Here is a 25,531-nt window from a genome sequence, read left to right as displayed (position 1 = left end):
TATGTTTCCCTGCCTCAACAAGATATAATCACATTCCATGAGGAGCTTTCACTCAAGTGAAGGAGCCAGAAAAGTGAACATATAATTAATATACAGTGTAACCTGAGTTCCATAAAGGTGTGAAGAGAGCACCGTGGAAACACAGAGGAAGGAATGAATTAGTTGCCTGGGAGAATCAGTTTTAGCTGCAATCAGCAAAGTACTTAAGATTGTACAACATTTCCAAAATATGTACAAACCTGGAATGATGAAAATCTGTCTCAGTGAAAGAAAGCTTAAACTTTGGATGACTAGAGACTATAAACAAACTCGGTGATCAACCTCTAAATGAGCAAGAGTCAAACTTAAATTTTTAAGAGTCCATTGTGCCAGGTATTAGGTGCTCACTATTGTTTTGTGTGACAGGACTATGTTTCACATTGCCACTGTCAAAGTCATGTACTTTAAGTCCCAGCTCAAGTTCTACCTCTTGGAGGAGGGGGGTATGGCCATGATTCCTTCATCTTTCTTCATTTTAATCTACCCTGTACCACCTACTCCAGGTGCCTCGCTTACTGCCTGGCTCAAGATAGGAGCTAAAAAAGGTTCATTCTAAGTTTTTTAGAAGTTGATTATTCTATTTGTGGTTAGTTCAAGACCTTATTTTTTTCTCTCACCTTTCTCTGTTTTCATTTCACATCTCATTTATATTTCTCACAGATCTTTGAGGAAGGCAGACTCTAAAAGCCATTGCTTTGAACATTTGAGAAAGAATATATCAAAACAAGAACCCAAGATAAATTCTGGTGGTAAGTTTTGAGTTTTCTTTATCAGTTATCAGAGATTATCTTTATCAATTATCATAGTTAGCTAAAAGTTAGCTTAGACTTAGTGGGGAAAAAAAAAAAACACCTCAACTCGTTCCATATTGTTTAAGACCTATCCTGACTTCCTACTCAGGTCTGAGTTTATGAACAGTGTATATGGACTAGAGCACATTCTCCTCCAACCCTTGGCATTGCAACTGTCTGTGGAACAAAAGGAAGGAGAAGGAGAAAGGAGAGAAAGAAAGTGGAAATGGTTAAACGTGGTGAAAGAGTCCATCAGTCTAAGTTCAAAAATCAAAGGAGGAGGTAAGAATGTCCTGCAGAAAGTTCCCAGTCATGTTGTATCACATTTCTCATGAAGCCAGCTGAATTGTATCCCCACAGAGAGTTGATAGGATTTGAGGACAAATAATCAAGTTTCAGTAAATTTCATCCTTTCGCGTTTGAATCAGTGGGTATCATTATGTCTGATCAATTACTGATCATTATGTCTGATCATCACATGTGACGGTGTAGCTGAGAACCAGCTGTTGTTTCCAGTGTCGTAGGTATCCGATTTCTCCATGTCTCTGCTCAGGTGCTCAGTCATTGCAGAGCTGTTCCAGGAGCACAGACTTTGATTCTGATATCCTTCAGACACATTTCTCAGACTTCCAAGAAGCCTCTATTAATTTAGATCTCTTATTGTGCTTATAATTGACCTCTGCTGCCCAAACATAGCCCTGAACCAGTTGTTGTCATAGATTTTTCTTAGTTTTTCATAATTTTCTAGTAACTTAATTTATGTCAAACTGACAAGATAGGGTCACAGCATATCTCAGCATCTCATAATAAGTTGTAAGTTTATTTTTTAAGCATTGTTATGGCATTTACCGCGAAGAAAAATATTTTTAGCCTGTGATTTTTTAAAATTCAAATTAATTAATGTGCTTTTATTTGTTTGTGTTTGAAAATATTTCTTATAGCTCTTGAGTGCCAGGATCTTTATTTACAACCCCAGATCAGAGCACCAGCTAACAGGCGATTGTGTTAAAAATCTGTCTTTTTTGTTTGTTTGTTTTGAGTGTTATTTTTTTTTAATCAGTGATTAATTAGGGACTCTTAAAAAAGGTAGTTGGGATTTTAGAATGAGAGCCCCAGTTATTTTTTTAGAAATTGAGATGAAATTCATATAGCACAAAATCAACCATATTAAACGGAACAGTTCATTGGTATTTTGTACATTCACGTTGTTGAGGGACTACCACCTCTCTCTACTTCCAAAACATTTTCATCGCCCCAAAAGGAAACTGTGCACACATTAAACACTTACTCTCCATTCTATTCTATCCCCTCCCCAGCTCCTGGCAACTACCATTCTGCTTTCTGTCTGCATAGATTTACCCACTCTGGATATTTCATGTAAATAGAATCATGCAATATGTAACATTTTATATCTTGCTTCTTTCACTCAGAAAGTTTTTGAGGTTTACTCACATCATAGCCTGCATCAGTGTGCTTCATTCCTTTTTATGGCTGAATAATATTTCATTGTTTGTATATACCATAATTTGTTTATCTATTTGTCTGTTGATGGACATTTGGGTTGTTTCCACTATTTGGCTATTGTGAGTAGTGCTGCTCTGAATATACTTGCACACGGGTGTGTTTGAGTGTCTCTTTTCCATTCTTTTGGATATATACCCAGGAAAGGAATTGCTGGGTCATAGGACATTCTGTTTCCTTTTTGGAACATCAAACTCTTTTCTACAGCAGCTGCACCATTTTACATTTCTACTAGCAAAGTATGAGGGTTCCGGTTTCTTCACATCCTCACCAACACTTGTTTTTTTTTTCCTTGTAGTCACCCTAGTGGGTATGAAATGGTATCTCATTATGGTTTCAATTTGCAATTCCCTAATGACTTATGATGATAAACATCTTTTTATGTGCTTGTTGGCTATTTGTATCTATCCTTTTTTGAGAAATGTCTATTGAAGTTCTTTGCCCATCTTTTGTTTAGTTGTTCTTTTGTTGTTGAGTTGTAAGAGTTCTTTATATATTCTGAATACTAGATCCTTATCAGATGTATGATTTCGTAAATATTTTTTCATGTCCTGTAAGTGTCTCTTCATTGTCTTGATAATGCCCTTTGATGCAAAAAGGTTTAATTTTGAAGAAGTAGAATTTATTTATTTATTTTTTGCTCTTGGTGTCATATCTAAGAATTCTTGCCAAATCAAAGATCATGAAAATTTACCTCTGCATTTTCTTCTAAGAGTTTTATGGTATTAGCTCTTATATTTAGGTTGATGATCCTTTTTGAGTTAACTTTTGTAGATGGTATAAGGTAGGGATCCAACTTTATTCTTTTGCATATGGATGTCCCAGCATAGGGCTTCAGTTTTGTGTACCCAAAAATGCTTTTGGAGAATGATGATTAATGAAATGATTTAAAAAATTGATAAATTAATTAAAACAAAAGATTAATGAGGGGCGCCTGGGTGGTTCAGTTGGTTAAGCGTCCAACTCATGGCTCAGGTCATGATCTCAGAGTTGTGAGATCCAGCCCTGCTTTGGGCTCCGTGCTCAGCAGGGAGTCTGCTTGAGATTCTCTCTCTCTCTCCTTCTCCCTCTGCCCCTCCTCTCACTCTCTCTCTCTCTTCTTCTCAAAAAAAAAAAAAAAGTTTAATGAGATTCATGTGGGTAGACAGAGACTGAGCAGGCCAGAGCCAATGTCTGGCCCTCACCTGTAAGTAACAGGCCTCCCCTTGCACTCCTCTCCACCCCTGCCAGCTGACAACAGAACACTTGAGAGAGAGAGAATCCGCCTTCTCTGAGAGGAGAGAGGACAGCTACAGTAGACAAGCCATTGAAATGATCTCTCAACCTAGTGCCTTGGGCATGTGTGTCAGAACTTTGGTAATTACTAAACAAAACAATGATCAAATAAACAGAAATTAAAAAACAAACCTAAACACCAAATGCACTTCTGTGTGGTAGCCTATGATCAGAGTGTTGGATGAGAGGAGAGAAGAGGAAGGAGACCTGTGTCTGGCCTGTTGCCCTACCTGGACCGGCATGAACCATTTTCTTCCTAACCCTTCAGGGACTGAAGCAATCACCAGGAGTGTGTGCCAGATGGAGCAAACCCCACCAAATGGATGAAACAGCTGACCTAGGGCTCATTTTAGCACCTGCGAATCGCACCACAGAAACCAGAATGAGAGGCGTAGAATCTGCCTCCCAAGGATTTTGCTGAGACAGGGGGGTACTGTTCTCCTTATGGAAATAAGTTTCAAAAGTGACATTTTCATGCTACAACTGTGACAGAGATGGCCGATTGCCTGTCAAAAGTTTGTATTCTCCTCCATGGGACAGCGTTATTGCTGAGAACCAGCTGCCCAGTACAGGGCTATATTTTCCAGCCTCCTTACTTCGAAATGGGGCTACATGACTGGTTGTGGACTGAAGAATGTGAGTGGAAGTGCCACGTGTCACCTCCAGGCCATGGTGCTTGAAGCTGGTCATGGTCTCCATGCTCTTTTTTCCTGCCTCCACTGGATCCCAAAGTTGAGGGCAATCCTGGAAGCCACATGTTGAAGCTGGCACAGACTCTGTCAGCCTAGGTCCCTGAATGACTTTGTGGAGCACCCACGTTGGACTGTTACATGAGTGAGAAACAAACTTTCAGAGAGATTAAGCAACTTGGTATTTGGGTGGGTAGGTTACTGAAGCTGAAGATAACCTAGAACAGTGGTCTCAAAGTTTGGTATACATCAGAATCACCTGGAGGCTTATTCAAACACAGATTGTTCGCCCCATCTCCAGAGTTTCAGATTCAGTAGGCCTAGATTGGAGCCTAAGGGTGTGCATTTCTAACAAGTTAGTAGGTAATGTTGATGCTGCTGACTCACCGTCCTTGGACAATCACTACCTGAGGTAATGCAATAGACATAAAGGAGTCATGTGAGGAATGTTTTCCAAAATGGTCTGAGAAGTGAGAAAATTAAAACAAGCATTAACTTAGCAAGTATTTGGTTCAACTGCCTTTTGTGCCAGGCAATACACTAAGTCCTGGCGATGGACAGGTCAGCTCCCTGGGGGACTTCCCTCCCCCTTATGGAGGAGACATAAATTAATCAGGACAGATAGAGATCAGTGGACTGTGAGGTGCAGTGAAAGGTAAGGATAGGGAAATATGAGACCAAATAATAGAGAACTTCATCTAGTTTGGGGTGGGGGGTTGCAGTGCTCAGAAAAGGCTTCTCCAAGGAAATGTCATTTAAGGTAAGATTCGAATGTCTGTTAAGATAAGGATTTTATTTTATTTTTACTTTTTAGGAAGGAGGGGGGTGTTCCAAGGAGAGAGTGCAAGAAATACTGGGAGAAGGCCAATATATCTGGAATGGGGATGCGAGGGGGAGAATGATAAAAAATGAAATTGGAGGGGTGGAGGGGAGCCAGATCATGCATAGGATGGTAAGCCACGCAAGGATTTTGACTTTTATTCCAAGAATGGTGTAAAATTATTTGAGTGTTAAAGGAAAAGAAACCGAGTTTGCACTTAGAAATATTTTTATTCCTTTCTCCCCATTTCCTATTTAATATTTCTTGTTAATTTATAAGAGTTTTATAAATTAATAAAATGGTCTTTTGTATTTTGCTTTGCTAATATTTTTCCTTGCTGTTTGCTTTTAATTTTATTTATGTTATTTTTTTGCACCCAGAAATTTTAATTTTGATATACTCAAATTTGCCACTCTTTTATGATTCTGGGTTTTATTTCATGCTTAAAAAGACCTCCCCATCTCAAAATTATCTTTTATATGAAGTTCACCATTTTTTTTAATACTTATATAAAGGGCATACAATTTGAAAGCACAATGAAATATAAGTTTTTCCCTATGAAAAAGGCAAAGATCATAATGTTTGAGGATACACTCTGTCAATGTGGGGGTGGGCAGGGGTAGACATTACCATATTTTTGGTGGGTATATGAATTGAAATGATAGAACTTGGTAAATTGACTTTGGGGTGTGAGGGCCGTGCACCAAGACAGCTTTATTGTGTCGTGATCAGCCTCCTATTGGCCTGCATCTGATCTTCAGCTACACCCATGGACAATTCTTTTTTGCAAGCCATTCATGCAAGGGTGATTTTGCTCCAGGGGGCTAACTCTTATTGATCAAACACACAAGAAACCTTATTCAGATCCTTTTTGTGTTAATGATTCCAGATGATATTTTAATTGGTTAATGAAGTCATAGGTTCTATACATTATTTCAGATACTCACAGGCAATGGCAAGGAGCTGAAAAGAAGAAAGACTCCTTCCTAACCTCATTTCTTCCTAATTGGGGAGCGAGGCCCACTCCACCCAGCCAGGGCATATTCCCCCCAGTCAAACTGCACCTCCCACCTTGGCCCCACACCATGTTTTTTCTGAAAGGTCATAAGCCTTGGTAGCCCTTCCTGAATACGCTGAAACCCTGTGATGGCAGGTACATCAAGCACTATAAAAGATATTTCCATGAACTTCCCCAGTACTGATGCTTCACCCTCTCAGTTTGCTTCCTCCAAGTGAGAAGGGTTTTATGACTTGACATCCTTCTTCAGTACTTTTTGATTTGGGGGAATGGGGCAGGGAAAGGAGCTGTACCATCCTGTGCTTTGCTTTGCCAGAAACTTGCTTCTCTCCTTGCCATCATTTCTTGAGTTAATGGCATGGAGTCAGTTTCCCTCCCTTGTTTTACTCATGATCATAAACATTTTTTGATTAAAAAAATACTTATTAAAAAATGACTGGGTAAGAGAGCATCTGTTAACTGGCTTCATTCAACCTTCTTTATAGACCAATCGGTTCCTCATTTGTAAAATAAAGACGTATCACAAACATCAGAGACTAAAATATTGTTTTCCCCCCACTCTTTCTTTCCTTTCTGCCTTCCCATATTTCATATGCTGGATATATTTTGGGATAAATTTAACTACTTTATACATTACAGATACAGCATATCTCTCTATTTAAAATGTTACATATATTTTATATACTAATCTATTTTATATATGACAGATGATTTTTGAATCCAATTAATAAATTGATTTATTTGTTAGGTTGGAAGACATAATTTATCAAATTTCATAATGCAGCTTCAGTGGCATGTTTGAAAAATAAACATTGGCTACATCTGAGATTTTGTAAATCAAGAGAATGGAGAATCCAAGAAAAATAAAAAGAAATGCCATTTGATGATAATTGAAGCTTGAAATGAAATAAAGTTGAAAGAAATGGAAAAGACAGAGATATCCCAGTAGAACATTAAACGTATCCTGCTTTCCACCCTGATGCAAAGGCAGGGAAGGCTCTGCCAGAACTAGTTAGAAATCTCTCTGGGGAATCTGGCTCTCCAGACTCTTGGCTCTATCTGAAGCAGTGAGCCCTGCTTTTTATTTTACCTCACAGATGTACTCCTAAAGACCTTCAAATGGATATGGGAGTGAAAGCCCTATAAGCATATAAAAGTTTTGGCACTGCTTTTACTAATTCTACAACTTTCTCTGGTCTATCCTGCTTCTTCGAAGGACTCAAAATTCCTGTCACTCCCCCTAGGCACCATCCCTTCTCTGCTTCATTCTGCACTAGTCGTGGCTCTAGTTTGGCTTTTGATCATTGGAAGATGGAATGAGATAGAGAGTAGCTCTCCTAGAGCAGGGTGACAATCACTTTGCCCATACCAATATACCAATGGTATCTATTTCTACTTCACCTTTTACATGGGTGATGTGACAGAGGCATAAGAATTAAATCCTACTACTAAAATTACAAATCTCTTCCAGTCCTGAGATTCAATTATTCTAAGCAGTTGAGAAAAAATAGGGTTTTTTTTTTGAACTAAATGCTGTATAAGAATTTGAATCATTAGGAAACCTAAAGAAAATGTATGTTTTCTCAACTTGGACTAATATTTTTTGAGGACCCAGGGATGCAAGTGACAGGAGTAGGAATTGAAGGGGACACAAACGCTGGTGGGGAGCTTATAGTTCAATGAGTGAGGCAGTAGCATATCTCAACACTTTTATCTAAAGCAGAAATGTGGGGAATATGATAGGGTGACCAAGAAAGAACTGTGGAAACACTGGAGAAAATATAACAGTTCAGTTTCCTTGGCTGCTTACAACAAAAACTTTAATCAATAAAGTAGATCATTTATTGAGGGAAACTGGATAGTTCTCTGAATTGAAGGAGAAAAGGTCTTCGAAAGACAGGAACAGGAAGGCAACCCTTGGGAGCTTAGTGGCCCAAGGTCATGGAGAGTGTCTTTAGGATCGCGCTACTGAAATAATTCAAAGCTCAGGAGTTCACAACAGAATGGCCTTCTGCCCTAAGACTCCATTCCACAATCTTAGCAGAGAGCCATTTTGCTTGGCTTGGCTCACATGTCCAACTTCAGTGCTTGCATTGGTGGTGGTGTATAGCTTGGGGAGGGGGAAAAAACTGCACGGAGCATTTGATAGTCTCACTAGGATCACTTGGAAAAGAAGGTTTGTTGAAACCAAAGGAAGAAAGAATAGATATTAAAGAGGCAAAAACTACAGACTTCTCTACAGACACTTGCTAAAAGGGCCTGGGGCGGCTTTTGGAAGGGAAGTGACTCAAGTTAGGCCTTGATAAATGGATCAAACTTTAAGGTCGATTTGGGGGACCAGAAGGAAGAAGGCATTCCAATCAGAGGGGACAATCTGAGGAAAAGTGTATATGGAAAAAGGAAGAGTAGAAGTACAAATCAGGATCTGGGAGCGAGAAGAAGGTTGATGTCCGGAATGTAGGGACATAGAGTGGATAAAATGGGAAGGCACACTGAGAAGGCACAGAATGAATTCTCACTCATCGTGCCGGGTGACAGACAGGATTGGATGAGATGATGGATATGAAATTGTAAATTATGAAGTGCTTCGAAGAAAAACTACAAACATTTTTCACATCTATGAATTGTTTTAATTTAAGAAATACTCTTTTGGGGGCACCTGGGTGGCTCAGCCCTTTAAGCGTCCAGCACAGGTCATGATCTCAGGGTCCTGGGATTCAGCTCCATGTTGGGCTCCCTGCTTAGTGGGGAGTCTGCTTGGGGATTCTCTCTCTTTCCCTCTGCCCCTCCCCCCACACATGCCCTCTTTCTCTCTCTCTCTCATAAATAAATAAATCTTTAAAAAAATACTCCCAGTAGATTGAGTTTTTACACAAGCATTTTCTTCAGTGTGTCATCATTTGCAGAATGAGAAATGTAAGTATAAATCCAGGCTGTAAAATTGTATAATTCCTAACTTGTGCTATACATCGCAACACAGTCATGGAGAGATTCAGTTATGCCCATTCAGAACTCATCTTTCTGAAGGACAACTTTTCAATCAATCCATTTCCTGGGATAACAGGTGCTCTGGGGTCCAGTATTGTATAAGATACTTTCATAGTATTTCATTTGATCCTTCATCCTTGTTAGGTGGGAATTATTCTGTCCACTTTGCAGATAAGAAACCATGAATTAAAATTATGCTCATCGTTCAAAGTAAGTGGTAGATCCAGTTGTTATTCAGCCACTCATTTAAAATATTTATTGAATACTCTGGGTCTTTGGGATACATGTGTAAACTGAGCAAAGATCCTTGGTATTGCTGATATTTTAGTCTGGGAGTCAGGTAATATGCAATAAGCTTAATAAAAAATCATGTGGTAAGTTAGAAAGTCCTTAGTATTATGGGATGAAAAAAGAGAGCAGAGAAAAAGGAGGATAGGGAGCAAGAAGGGATAGCTGGAAAGCTGGATCTTAAATAAGATGGTTTTATCACAATATCCAGATGTCTAGAAGTTGATTTGTCAAGGAATAATCTAACTTTTGCTTCCAGGATGACCAGTGTCAAAGTCTTCCTCCCTTTGTAGGGACAACTAGTAAACTGAAAGAATTGGAGGGTCTTTTTCACAAACAGTACGCTACATGTGTGGGAATTTCAAGGAACTAGAGACCCCACTTCACACTTCATCATTGCTCTACCACACTGATCTTGAAGATTGCCTGGAATTCCTTCCTTAAGTCAACAAGCAATAATGTGAGAGGCTATTTGATGACCTGGAGAAAACTGTTGCCTGGGAGCCGTGAAACCTGGGGTCTAATCCCAGGTCTACCGTTAATTAGAATTTGACCTTAAAAATTTCCTTCTCCACCTTGGGCTGATTTCCCCATCTGACAAATCAAAGTGTTGGCATCTAAGGGCAATTACAAGTCTAACACTTTGTGGCTACAGATATCTGCTGAAATTTTTCTAGGATGTGCCACTTAAAATTGTTTTAGCAGAACAAGTGGGGCTCAATGAGGGAAATTTGTCTTTTCACATTTCCTAATAAGATTTCAGCATCAAACTTCTCTTTCAATATCACCCAGAAATGTCATCTGGTCTAGACCACGGCCCTGCCTTCTTCTGGGTGAACGTTAGGAGCAGGTGCTCTGCCACAGACTGAGCAGCTTAACAGGACTGCTTGTTCATTTCCAAGGGTAGCTCAAGGTGTTGGAATGCCTCTGCAAAGCCCCATATGGCTTGGGACCTGGTTACCTTAGCAATCCTTCCCTCCGTATGCATTGTCAATTAACAGGCAATTAAAACTCTTGGCTGCTCCAGCTAAAAGTCCCCAGATCAGAGTACCAGAAAATGAGAGGAAGAAGATTTTCATTCTTTTTCTTTCTTTTATTACATTTTTAAACTTCTAACCTGCCCTTGGCTCTGGGACCTGCCAAGTTAAGACTTCCAGAATAGATATAGATTTTATCTTTATTACTTATTTGGTTTGTGCATTTATCATATTATGTATGTGCTCAAAAAACCTTCGATGGCTTCCAACCATTCATGGAAAAAAATCTGAAATTCTCCGCTTAGCTTTCTCTAAACCATCCTTAACATAGTCACTCTCTTACTATCCAATAACGTTCTCCACACATCATTTCAAACACTCATTATTTGCTTTCCTTCTACCTAAAAGCCTTTTCTCTTGTTTTCACTAATCAAAATCTGCCCGTTCTTTAAAGCCCAGCTTACAGCCAATATCATGATCACTCTTGTTATCAGTCATGATTCTGAATATCAGGTGAAACTAGAGTTAAAAAAATTTCATTTCCCAAGTGTTCAGGCTAGTTACCCTTGTCAGTGTTTCTCTCAATAAATAGATTAAGACTCCTGGAGGTCAGGAACCATGTTTTCTATTTTTCTTTATGTCCTCACACCCTACCTAGCACAGTGGTGCTTGTTATTGGAGACCACTTAACAGGGAGTTTAGAAATTGCTGCTGTAATATGCAATTTGATAAAATTGTACATTTAGATACTTTACATGCTTAGAATCATGCAACCTCAGAATTTTAAAGCATAGGGACCTTTGGGATTAATATACCAAATTCACTTTTTTTCAATTTGAAGATTTTATTGGCTTAATTAGGTGATTTTTGAATTGGGCAGCATCCCACCTGCCAAGAAGAGGGGAGCTCCCCCAAATTCTTCATTTTACAGATGAGTAAACTGAGATTTGGGTGGAGGTAGTGACTTGCCTAAAGCTAAACTATAGGTAAATGAAAAGCTTGGATATCATCCTAAGTCTTCTGAATTAAAGTCCATGCTCTTTCTCCTTGCCCAGTAGCTGGGAACCTTTTCTCCCCTGCTGCAACACGTCTGACAGCTGATGCTCACCTGAATGAGTCTCTCCCAGGAATAGAGCCAAGCTGGCACAGAACATTGGAGAGCAGAGAGACCTCTCTATCCCCACCACGCAAGAATGCTGTCATAATGCAAGTGAGAGTCACATTAATATAGGTATCACCTTGCCTCTTCTCCAAGTTTTGAAAAGTTGCAGGTGTCAGCATTAAATGTTATTAGTATCAACTGACTTGTAAAAAACCCCACAAGACCTGTTCCTTTGCTTTTGCACACACTGCTTTGTTTTAAATGGGAGCCTTATGACCACAATTTAATATTAGTTTTGAGGAACCCCCATTGTTAAAAATTCTACTTTGTGTTGTCAAATAGGTGGGTGTTGAGAAGGCTTAGATCAGGTCAAGCTTGGTGCTTGCAGAGCCCTTTGATGTAGAAATCTCAGAGCATGGGGCAACACAGAAAGATGGAATTGCTGGGGTATGGGGGGGTGGTTGGGAGAGGGAGCTTGTGGTAGCAGGAAAGGGGGGCCCTGGGGATCAGACTGCAGGGCTGTGGTGGGGACCCGGTTGCAGGCAATCCTGGGGATCAGACTGCAGGGCTGTGGTGGGGACCCAGCTGCAGGCAACCTGCAGCAGTAGGTGAATGGTCTCTGAGAGCAGACGGGAAGGGAGCCAGAGGAGTTTAGAATCACGGGGTAGAGTTACACAGCCAACTTGGGGATGGAAGTTAGCTATCACTGTTGGGTAGCAAGTGGTTAGAAAGGCAGAAAAGAACATAAATATAAAAGTGTTGGTATTGAAAGGCTGAGTGTGACAGAAGAAGAGAAGATGGAGGGAGGGATTTTTTTTAAAGAGTGTAAAATAAACCGGTTTCTGTGTTAGGCACTCCCACATACTTTCATTAAAGAGAAGGCAAGAGAGAGTGTAAATGTTGGGGGACAGAAAGGACATAAAGGAACTCCCACCGGTTGCTCAGGTGTGCATGTTTGTCACTGTGACACAGATCCTCGTGGTTCCACTGTCTCTGATGGTGACTGCAGCTGTTCTATCCAAGCAGAAAACACATCCTACAAAACTGCTATCATAACTACACCTGCAGTGAACATTCAAAGGCTGCATATAAATCACTCAGCAAGGCAAAAATAAACAAATCCTAAGTATCTCAAGAATAAACTATATTTTAAGTATTCCAAATGACCCTGTGCCTCTGTTTCATCATCTGTAACAGGGGATAATAATAGTTTTATTATAGGGCTAATACAATGATATTCTCAGGGATAATAATATTACCGACATGATAGGATCGTTATGAGGAATATGTAGGTTAATATTTGCAAAGTGCTTGGCACATGGTGCTAAGTATATGTTTGTTGAGTAAATAAAAAATAAAAGGATTGGAAGAGAATGTAGGGAACATGGGTCAAACCATTCCTTTTAAGAGACACAGTTGGGTTCCAAAGAAGAGCAAAGATTCACCTGAAGTCTTTACAGTTGATTAAACTGGTGGTGGAGGGAGTAGAAGTAAAGACTCTTGATTGAAATCAACAGTACTTTTTAATAAGAAACACATAATAGGCACCAATATAGGACAGATTTGACAAATCCTAACTTTAATATTTAGTCAGATTATGAGCTCCAAGAGGGCTGTGTCTTGTCGATCTCCGCATTTACAGTGATAATCTGGATGTCCCATTTACAGTAGCACTTTATAAATGTCCACTTAAACCCTGGGTAATCTGATGAATTAGTTCACATTTGAGGCACTCAAAGCTCATCGAGGCTTAGAATTGATAAAGCAAGAGTGTACCATTTAGTTACGGCAATTCTAGTCCCTTTCGAATTTTGCATGCAAAATTCATAGCTCACTGTATAACACACACAAGTCTCAATGAACGCTAGTTATTCTTTTAGGCACTTGCTTCGTAGGCCAAAATACGATGCTAGAACTTGACCACTAGAACAGAGGCACGGCCAGGTCTGATCCTCTTTCCTTTACAGGTGTTGGCAGATGAAAGTTTTGGGGAAATGTCTAACATGGCAGAAAGGGTTGCAAGTAGATGATAAGCTATTGTCCGATGTTAGTCACTGTTCCATTTAACGGTAACTGATTACTTCAATATCAAGGAAAAGTAATCAGTCCTGCAGGATTTCTCAACCCATATCGTCCTCTGCCCTGGTTTATGATGTTTGTTTCCTGTCAGCACTATTTTTATTTCATTGGATCCTGTTGAGGATTTTCCTGTTTATTTTTCTTCCTGTTTCTCAAAACAGGAACTAAAAGATAAAGATGAACAATTATAAAGCACTTTGAAATGACCTTTACAAAACGATTATTAAATCTTTCAAGGTTTCCACCCTTGGCAACCCGTCATCACAGAACATGTAGTGGGTGAACAAGAGGAAATTGGAAGAGGCCCTAAGGCTTCGGGTTGCCACAGAAACTTGCTCTTGTCTAGTCTGGATCCTTCACCACTGCTGTTTCCTCCACAGGAAGCATTTGCTTCTTGATTCTGGCCTTCAACTCTTTGGCATGTTTCTCATCCAACCTTTTGGGTCGCAAAGATTTCCATTTTCCAGCTCTGTGGTCTTAGGCAATGTTTCTTACCCTCTCTGAGCCTCAGCTTCCCATTGTGCTTGTAGGAAGCATTCTATGGTGAGGCATAGAGGACAAGGGGGGAGAACAGGAGGAACAATGGCTATAGGGCAGATAAGAGGTCAGCCCTGGTGGCTACACCATTGCAACCAGACAGGCTGTAAGGGAAACTGGCTCCTCCGCTCAGCAGGTCTCAGGGAAGTTATATAACTTAGGCCCATTCCTTTTGCTGTTGTTGTTTTGTTTTTATTTAAATTCCAGTTAGTTAACACACAGTGTAATATTAGTTTCAAGGGTAGGATTTAGTGACTCAACACTTACGTACAACACCCGGTGCTCACCACAACAACTTAAGCCTGTTCCTTATCATCACTCTTCATTTCAATATCTCACATGCATTTCCCTCTCCGATTCAACCTTGTAGATTTGCACCTCACTCCTTCTTAGACCCCAACTCTAATGCTAAATTTTCCACTCCACTGAGATCTACAGTCATTGATTCTTCTGCCTTTTTGCATGCCTTCATGTCCTCTTCTTCCACTTTACTCAGTTTAGTTTCCATAGTCCATTATTATAATTCTCCCTTTACCATTACTTTCCATTTCCTTCTCCCATCTCCCTTCATCACATTTGCCTGGCAAGACCTCCAAGCTGGCTAAATTCAATACTCCACCTACACTGTGACTGCACACTTGCAACTAAATGTAGCTGGAAAATCACAATTAACCATGCTGTCTTGTCGCCCTTTAAATTCATGATGACACATTTCTTTTTTTTTTTTAAAGATTTTATTTATTTATTTATTTGAGAGAGAGAGAGAGAGAAACAGCATGAGAGGGGAGAGGGTCAGAGGGAGAAGCAGGCTCCCTGCCGAGCCGGGAGCCCGATGTGGGACTCGATCCCAGGACTCCGGGACCATGACCTGAGCCGAAGGCAGTCGCTTAACCAACTGAGCCACCCAGGCGCCCATGATGACACATTTCTAAAAGGCCTATTGAAGCCTGGATATACTGTTAAATTTCCCTAGCCCATCTAATCTATTTATTTGTATTTTATATTCTCTCCTAATTCTTCAAACTTCCAAGACCTCTTTTGCCATCCTGTCTCTCAGTTGGTGACCTTACTTCTTACTTCACTTGGAAAGAAAACTTAGAAAAAGAAAGAAACTTCCATATGTTCCTACTACTATGTCTACCACTTCACTGGCATCTGTCCCCATATGGTTCACTCTCCTCCAGTTACTGAGGCCGAAACTTCTCTCTTCCCATCTGAGGCCAACTTTCAGACTCGTGCTCTAGATCCCATCATTTCTCACCTACATAGGGACATCCCTCTGGTATTTTTCCTTTCTGTCTCCCACACTATCAGTTTTCCCTTTTCTACTGGATCATTCTACTGGATGCTTCAATACTCTCATCTTAAAGATAAGCAAACAAACGGAACAAACTTCTCTTGACCTCTACCTACTACCCCACTTCTCTGTTCATTTTTATAGCAGAATTCTCCAAAGAGTTTTTCATACAAGCTGTCTTTGATTTCTCTTTCCTTATTTTCTCTCTGGTACTCATCGTGCTTGGATTTTGTTCCCACCATCTCACTGGAAAGAAAGAAAGAAAGAAAGAAAAAGAAGAAAGATATCTCTGACCTCCATGTTGTAAATCCAGGGTCTCATGTGGATTGGAGTATCAGGCACTATTGACCCATTTAACTATTGTCTCCTTCATCAACAACTCTTTCACTTTGCTTCTGCAATACCATTTTCTTTTCGTTCTCTTCCTATCTCACTGGACATTCCTGTTTAAAATCCTTTATGGTTCCTCCTCATCTCCTTAACCTCTATATATTGGACTGCTCAGGGGATTTCTCCTCTCCCTCATTGCTCTCTTCTGTATTAATAATCACTTCCATGGTTCTCTCATTCAGTTTCAAGGCTTTAAGTACCATCTATGTACTGACAATACCCAAATATGTATCTTCAGCAGACCTTCCTACATGAACTCCATGTTCATGCAGTCAAGTGCCTGCTCAGTGTTCACTCAGATGTCTAAAAATCACCTTAGGTTAACATGTCCCAAACTGAACCCAGATCCCGTCACCCCACTGATCTGTTTCTCTTTCACTTTTCCCCTTCATTGTATATAGCATTGCTATCTTTCTAGTTGCTGAGGTCAAAAGCCATCATTAAATCTCCCCTTTCCCTCATTTCTCGCATCTAATCAACTAGTATATCTTGTCAGTTTCACCATCAAAATAAATCTCAAATTTGGCAGCCTTCTCACTACTCCCCTATTTTCCTCTCAACACAATAGGCATGTGAGATTATGTCACTTCTAGTCCTAAAACCTTTGAATGTCTTTCCCTCTCACTCAGAGTAGGAGCCTAAGTCCTCAGTAGTGGTTTACAAAGCCCCAGGCCCCACCAGGTCTGACTGCTCCCGCTGCTGTTCATCCTCTCCTGGAGCTCTTCCTTGCCTTCTCTGGTAGAGCCCTGCTACCCTTTTACCTATTTCTTGAGCATACAAGGCACATTCCAGCCTCAGAGTCTTTGTACTTGCTGTTTTTCTGCCAATAATGCTGTTACCACATAGCTTCATGGCTTGTTCTCTCCATTCCCTCAGAATCTAACTCAAATATCCACTTCTGCATGAGGTCTTCTCTGTTCATGCTCTGTTCATGCTACATAAAAGTCATGTGTGCATATTCATCCACCTCGCTCTTAACCCTGATTTATTTTTTCTGTGGCACTCACCATGGTCTGATGCATAATACATACCCCTGTTCATTTACCTTTTTTGGTCTTCTTTGCTTATTTGGCTCATTGCTGTATCTTTGTGATCTAAAATAGGGCCGAGAAAGCAGCAGCATTCAGTACACATTTAATGAACAGATGAATGAATGGAGCTAATCGGAGTGTTAATTCATATATGTGTACAGGAATCAGTGTTTTGTCTGAGCATTTCCCAGCTTTTTCTGGAACTGCCCTCCCCATTCTGTAGTGATGCTGGGAACAGCCATGTTGTGCAGTGCAGTTCTGACCCCCTGGCTACTGCTGATGGGATGGGACACCCTGGGCCACTGTTTACCTCCTGGGGAATTTGGTGCTGGCAATGAGGGAGCTGGGCTGTTTACTGACACTGTAACATATCTTTCCATAGCTGCCACAGGTCTTGTTTCCAGCCAAAAGGACCAGATGCAGAGGTATCTATCAAAAAACGGAGAATAAGATGATGCTCAGAGAGCAGCAGAGGTGACAGAGGGTGAGAGAATCCCGCAGCGCCCTAGTTCCCCTCACCAGTTGCTCCTCAGATCCAAACCGACCCCTGCCCTTCCTGCTACATTAAGGAGAACCGCAGCTCAATGTCTGCCATTATGATAGGTGGTTAATAAATATTAATTGAATATTAATCTTGAGGGGGAGGGGATCGTCATCTGCATCTGTTGAATCTCAAAATCTTCACAATAAATCAAACCAAGTGAAGTTCCAAAAATAAATGTTTTATGAACATTCAGCATCTCACCCAGTTTTTTTTTTTTTTTCACCCAGTTTGACAAAGAAGAGATTCTGTTCTTTTTCTTGGAAGGTGGCAGGATAATGCAAAGACTATTGGCATCACAACAGGAAACCAGAGTTCTGGTAGAGCTGGGCACCTGGGCTGGTGATCATCCCTTTCCCATCTGTTTTCTCATCTGTAAAATAAAGGACTATAGTCTACTTTCTAGGTCTCAAGTTTAGAAGTTTGAGTCCTTAATGATATACAGCACTGTATGGAGGCTTGTTCTTTTCCCATTGATAAATACCTCAGATGTTTTAAACATCTGTTTTTTTTTGTGACTGCAACATATCTGAACCCTTCATTTGTGGGGGTATTTTCCACCTCATAAATCTTGGGTGGAGATGGAACTTGTCTTCCATTATAGACATTGAAAAACCCAACCATTCACTTTCCTATTTTTTATTTTTTTAAAGATTTGATTTATTTATTAGAGAGATAGAGTGAGAGAGAGCACACAACCTGGGGGGGGAGGGGCAGAGAGAGAGAGAAAGAGAAGCAGGGTCCCTGATGAGAAGGAGCCTGATGCAGGGCTTGATCTGATCCCAAAAGGCAGATGCTTAACCAACTGAACCACCCAGGGGCCCCTTCCTATTTCTTTTATGCCCAGCACTAGGTTACATGATAGAAACTAGGGCCATGAGACCCAAGCACCAAGACTAAAGTGGGAGCTTATGACTAACTGGGTTCAGGTGCAGCCAAGAATCCATTCCAGAGGCAGGTGGCGGCAGCAGCTGCTGAACTTCCAGTGTTGACCATTGTGATGTCTTCTGTCAAGGATATAGAGGCGCTAGCTTGGCATCCAGTATTCATGGAGGGAGTGTGAAGTCTTCAGGGTGCCAGATTGGTAACAGGATGGCTGTGGTCCTGGCTGGCCCTCAGGTCCCACTTCCCCTCTGGCTTCCTCAGGCTTCTTGTGATTCTGTAAGGTGCTCACTATCTTTTCAATGAGCTCTTTTTAATGAAGTCACAGATCACAGATCACCATCACAGGTGGTATTCTCCCTCCACCCTGAACTTCTGCAAATCAAAACCCTGATTGAAGAACCAAATTAAACAAAGGCAGGAGAGCTCTAAACCCACTTCCCCAATGCAGTTAAGGTGATGAAACAAATGTGGTCAAAGGCTCCCTATGACTCCTGACTCTGTCACTTTCACAGGAAGAATGTATGAGTTTCACAGGAATAACAGAACCAGAGAGGACCTGAGAGATCATTCAATCCAGATGTCTCATTTTTTCTGAAGGGACCAATAACTTGTATAGAATCACACAGTGAGGTCCAGAGTTGGGACTCATGTCTCTCTGACACCAGGAAATCGGGATTTTCCTTACTGTCTACATTGCCTCTAGTTGGGTTGCACATAATTTTCTTTACATTTTTTCCCATTTGAATCTCTTTTGGCACCTACAAATCCAGTGTTCTTACTTATGTCCTACAGCATTTCCAATATTCCTATCTCTGTAAGCGGCATTTGCCTAGGTAAGGTATTTAACCTTCCATTTTCAAAAGAGAGCCAGTTTCCTTTTGGCAAGCCTCAAGAGTGCAAGGAGGTGAGTGAGATCTCGTAGTCGCTCCTGCATTGAGGGCTCCTCCTTCCTCAGCGTTCATTGCTAGCTTGGCCTCAGCACTATCATTTTGTAAATGCAGAGGAGATCTGCAAAATGTGAGCCCTTCGAGGAAAAACAGAAAGTCATCAGAATTCTTTAAATGTGTCTAGAGGTATGCTCCTTGACTGCTTATTTCCTTCAGAAATGCCAACTCTGCCTGTTCTTCTGAGGGAAAGGGGGAAAAACATCCTTAATGAAAGACTGCCAGTAAAATTATTACCTGGGAAGCCAAGAGGAGACAGACCTCAGCGCTAGATCTCAGCCTATCCAGGCAGGCAGGGTACGATTCCTTTCAGCTATTTAGACGCTGCCCCTACTCTAGAATGTTGTCTTTGATCAGCCCAGCCCAATTTAAACTGTGTTCATTAACCAATCTGCTTTTAAATACCCAATTAGCATTGAACTCTGAGTTGCATCGCATTAAAAATAACAAAACATCGATACATTTATACCTTTGAATGGGTAGTGTTTCAGAGTGGTTTTTCTCTAAGAGTTCTGTGAGGCAGTCTGGGTAGGAATTATCCTCCTTTTAATGTTCCACTCATTAACTCAACAAATAGATTTTCAGTGTTGAGTACCTGGCACACGTTCTTCTTGGCACCGGGGTACAGAAAACAAACTGCGAAGTTTCCTGCCCTGGAAGGCTTACATGTGGTCGAAATGGTAACTTTTGTGTGATGTGTATTTCACCACAATTTAAAAATGTTTTATCTAATATTAATATACTCTGTAAAAAGTTGAAATGCTATAGGGAGATAGTAAGCATATAAACAAATTGTAAGCGATAATTACAGATTGTGAGGGGCTGTTGGGAAAGAAACAAGGTATATGATGGATAGTAACTAGCAGCGACATGGGATGGAGTGGGATAAACTTCCCTACGGGCCTCTAGGAAGGCTTCTCTGAAGAGGTGACTTGAAAGAGAAGAGGGGTCAGTTATGTGAAAGATAAACTGTTCCAGACAGAGGAAACTGCATGTTTGAGGCCACTGAGGCAAGACCTTGGCACACTGAGAGACTGTGGACGGTATGCCTGGAGCATAATGAGTGAGGGGCACCGAGGAAGTGGGGACACGGAGGCATGAACATGGCAGAGGACTAGCTCAGGTTCACAAGCCTCAGGACATGGTCTTTCTATTTAGTCCATTTTTTGCAGGGTATTACTGGCCTGAGCTAGCTAGATGGGAAATTCCATGGCTTACTTTTCCTCTCACTCCCTACAGTGGTGACTAGACTAGACTCTGATTGACACAGCCCAGTGATTTGGCTGCGGAATTGGGGATATGAATTCAGAACTCATTGAACGTAAAATGACGTCACGAAAGTCGAATGACTTCTGTGGACTCCTTTATTCCAGTCTCCCCAGCCAGCTAATATAGTCACCACTCTAGACTAGCCCGGATTGCAAATTGACCAGGGTACTCCTTCGTCGTGTGCAGCCTTTTCAGGTGTTGGGGCAGGACTGGTTTAGCAGTTTCTGATCTTATTCTCAGGCAAGGGTTGATGTCAATTCATGCATACAGGCAATTGAAAAACGTTAGAATTTATTTTACACCCGACTGAGAAAATTTCTCAGAACTTTTTCCTGTTATTACTGTCTATCATTACTATAAAGAGGGAGTATCATTCAAGAACGAAATTTCCTTAGTGATGAGTAAGTAACATTCACTTAAGTGTTCCAGATACAAACAGGTGGCCTGAGGACCACAGAAACTAGTGGCTCAGCTGGGAAAGCAAAATTGAAACTCTTGTGAGTTTTATTCTGTGTTAGCACTTACCTATGACATCCCTGATATTTGACTGATCTATTCCATAAATTTTCAACTTTCTCTGATATTTATATATGTATGTATATATGTATTTATAGAAGTAAAAATAATATTCAACAAACTGCACAAATCTCAAGTGGATAATTTGATGGCCAACAGACACATGAAAAAATGCTCCATATCACTTGCCATCAGGGAAATACAAATCAAAACCACAATGAAATACCATCGTACACCAGTTAGAATGGCTAAAATTAACAAGACAGGGAACAACAAATGTTGGAGAGGATGTGGAGAAGGGGGAACCTTCTTGCACTGTTGGTGGGAATGCAAACTGGTGTAGCCACTGGAAAACAGTATGGAGGTTCCTTAAGAAGATCTACCCTACAACCCAGCAATTGCACTACTAGGTATTTACCCCAAAGATACAGACGTAGTGAAAAGAAGGGCCATATGCACCCCAGTGTTCATAGCAGCAATGTCCACAATAGCCAAACTGTGGAAGGAGCTGAGATGTCCTTCAACAGATGAATGGAAAAAGAAGATGTGGTCCATATATACAATAGAATATTACTCAGCCATCAGAAACGATGAATACCTACCATTTGTATTGACATGGATGGAACTGGAGGGTATTATGCTAAGTGAAATAAGTCAATCAGAGAAAGACAATTGTCATATAATTTCACTCATATGTGGAATATAAGGAATAGCGCAGAGGACCATAGGGGAAGGGAGGGAAAAATGAATGGGAAAGAAATCAGAGAGGGAGACAAACCATGAGAGACCGTTGATTCCGGGAAACAAACTGAGGGTTGCAGAAGGGAGGGGGTGGGGGAGAACGGGTAACTGGGTGATGGACATTAAGGAGGGTACATGATCTGATGAGCACTGGGTGTTATATGCAACTAATGATGCAGTATATGTTGGCTAATTGAATTTAAATAAAAATATATAAAAAAATAAAGTGGATAATTTGGTAAGTTTGGACATGTGTATACACCCATGAAACTATCACCATAATCAAGCAAATGAACATTCCTTACCTCCTAAATTATCTTCATGCTCCTTTGTGATTCATCCCTTCTTGCCCTACACTGTCCCCCATACCCATCCATAAGCAACTACTGATCTGCTTCTCTCTACAAATTAGGTTACATTCTCTAGAATTGCATTTTATGTAAATGGAATCTTATAGTATGTACTCTTTCCTGTCTGGTTTATTTCTCAGAGCATATTTTGAGGTTCATCCATGTTTTTGCATGAATCAATAATTCATTCTTTTTTTATAGCTGACTAATAATCTATTGTATGGATAACTCAACTTTGGTCTAATACAAATAAAGTTGTTGTGAGCAGTTGCATACAAATCTTTGTATGGACATATGTGTTCAGTTATTTGGGGTAAATATCTTGAAGTGAAATGGCAAGGTCGAAAGGTAGGAGTATGTTTATTGTACCTTTGTTTCCAAATTTGTTATATCATTTTACATTCTTACAGCAGTATGTGAAAGTTCATTACCCCATATCCTTGCCAATATTTGGTAGGTTCAATTTTTTAAATTTAGCTCTTTTAATAGGTGCATAGTAATATTACTGTGGGTTTAATTTGCATTTCCCTAATAACTAATGATGTTGAACTTTGTGTGTGTGCTTATTTGTCATTCACATAACTTCTTTGATGAAATGTCTATTTAAATAATTTGCTCATTGAAAAAAATAGGTTGTTTGCTTTTCTTTTTAAGTTTTAAGAGTTCTTTAATCTGGAGACAAATTAGCAATCAGATATGTGATTTGCAAGTATTTTTATCCTTGTCTGTGGTTTGTCTCTTTATTTCTGAGTATCTTTTAAAGAGTACAACTTTTAAATTTTGATAAGGTGACTTTAGAAAAAGAATTTACAGATCCTCCATATCGTACTATAGCTAAGAAATCTTTGCCTCATTCAAGGCCGCAAAGATTTTCTTCTATGTTTTTCTCTGAAAGTTTTGTATTTTAAGTTTTACATTTAGGTCTGATTCATTTTGAGTTCATTTTTGTATATGTTGTGAGGTATGGATCAAAGTTCACTTTTTTTTGTCTATGGATATTCCATTTTCCTGTACTACTTTCTCCTTTGAGTTACCTTTCTCCTATGTAAAATATCAATTACCATATATGTGATACATCTGAACTCCTTATTCTGTCATGCTGTTCTATTTATCCATCCTTGTGTTATTACTACACTGTCTTGATTCTTTTAACTATGATACATTTTGAAGTCAGGTAGTATGAGTCCTCCAACTTTATTCTTTCTCAAAATTTTGGCTACTCAGGTCCTTTGCATTTTCATGTGAGTCTGCTTGTCAATTTCTTTAAAAAAAATCTTACTGGGATATTAATTGAAATTGCTTGTAATTCACAGATCAATTTGGGAAGAATTAACATCTTAACAGTATTGAGTCCTCTAGTCCATGAACATAGGCGAGAATTCCATTTATTTATGTCTCCTTTTATTTCTCTTAGCTATACTTTGTACTTTTCAGGGTATATATCTTGGACATCTTTTATTACATATATCCTTAAGTATTTCATAAATATTAATCCTATTACATGTGGTGTTATTTCTTTAAATTTCAATTTCCTATTGTTTATATCGAACATGTTGAAGTGTACTTTATTTTTATATTATGATCTTGTAGCTTGAAACCTTGCAAAGCTATGTATTTTCTGTAGATTCCCTTTATCAGACTGAGGAAGATCCCTTCTACCTTTGTTCAGAATTTTTATCAGGAATGGATGTTGGCTCTTATCAAATATGTTTTTGTGTATCTGTTAAGATGATCACGTTTTAAAAAAGTCTATTAATATGAATTTGATTTTTAAATATTAAACTTCCTTTCATTACTGGAATAAATCTCACTTGATCATGATGTATTATCCTTTTTATGAGTTCTTACATTCCACTTGTTAAAGTTATATTTAGAATTTTTGCAACTATGTTAAGAAGGGATATAAATCTGTGTTTTTCTTTAGTTAAAATGGCTTCACCTGGTTTTGGTATCAGACCACCAAATGCTGGCCTTATACAACAGATTGGGAGGTTTTCAGTTTTCTGGAAGAGTTTATATAAAACTGGTATTATTTTTTAACTATCTTATAGAATTTACCAGTGAAGCTAGCTGGGCCTGAAATTTTCTGTGGCCCTGCTTTTTCACTACAAATTCTATTTCTTTAATGGATATAGAGCTATTCAGTTATTATTTTTTTTTGCTCTCATTTATATCATCTGAGCTGTTGAATTTATTGACATAAAGTTCTCCATAATATTCAATTGTCATCATTTAATATCTCTGGAATCTGTAGTCGTGTTTCTCATGCCTGGTATTAGTATCTATCCTTTCTCCTTATTAGACTTGCTAGAGGTTTATCAATTTTATTGGCCATTTTAAAGAACAACATTTGGTTTACTTGAATTTATTGTTTCTGTTTTATATTTTTATTGACTTCTATTCTAATTTTTATTTTCTTTATTCTTTTTACTTTGGGTTTTATTTGCTCTTCTTTTTCTAATTATTAGAATGGGAATCGAGGTCATTGATTTGAGACTTTTCTTTTTTTTCTCTATTAAGTTTTTCAGCACTATGAGTTTCCCCTTAAGTACTATTTTAGCTGCATCTCACCCGTTTTGATGTGCTGTATTTTCATTTTCTTAGTTCAGAACAATTTATAACCTCCAGTTTTATTTCTTCTTTGACCCATGGGCTATTTGGAAATGTGTTTCCAAATGTTTGGAAAATTTTCTGGAGTTTTATGTTATCGATTCCTCATTTCATTACAGTGCAGTCAGAGAACATACATTCTATAACTTAACCCCTTTACATTTATTGAAACTTTGGTCATAGCCAAAGATATGGTGTGGTCTATTTTGGCAAATGCTTCATTTGCACATAAGAAGAATGTGTATCCTATTTTTGGTGGAGTATTCTGTAAATATCAATTAAGTCAAATTGATCAATTGTGTTTTCCAAGTCTCTATATGTTTACTGATTTTTTTGTCTAATTGTTCTAGAAACTACTGAGAGAGGAATGTGCAATCTTAAGCTATAATTGTGTATTTGTCTATTCTTGCAGTTCTATCAGGTTTTTGGCTCTGTTATACATGTGTAAACATTTAGGATTGTTAATTTGACTTGATAGGTTGGTCCATTTATCGTTATGAAATGATGCTTTTTGTCCTTGGTAATATATATTCTTTACCCTGAAATATTCCTGGTCTGCTATTAATCAATCCATTCCAGCATTTCCCCCCCTCATTTAATGTTAGCATTGTACACTTTATGTTCACCATGCCAAGATTAAAATGAAAAACTTAACAAAAAATAATGTTAGGATTGTACTTTTTTTCCATGCTCTTACTTTTAATCTGTTTATATTTTTATATTTAAACTGGTTTATTATAGGCAGCATATAGCTGGGTCTTGCTTTTTTAATCCAATCTGGCAATTTCTGGGGTGTTTCAATCATTTTCATTTAATACGATTATCAACATGAC

Source organism: Leptonychotes weddellii, chromosome 1, assembly GCF_054177405.1.
Source record: "Leptonychotes weddellii isolate Sample4059 chromosome 1, ASM5417740v2, whole genome shotgun sequence".
Taxonomy (NCBI): domain Eukaryota; kingdom Metazoa; phylum Chordata; class Mammalia; order Carnivora; family Phocidae; genus Leptonychotes; species Leptonychotes weddellii.
Note: the sequence above shows the minus strand (reverse complement) of the source record.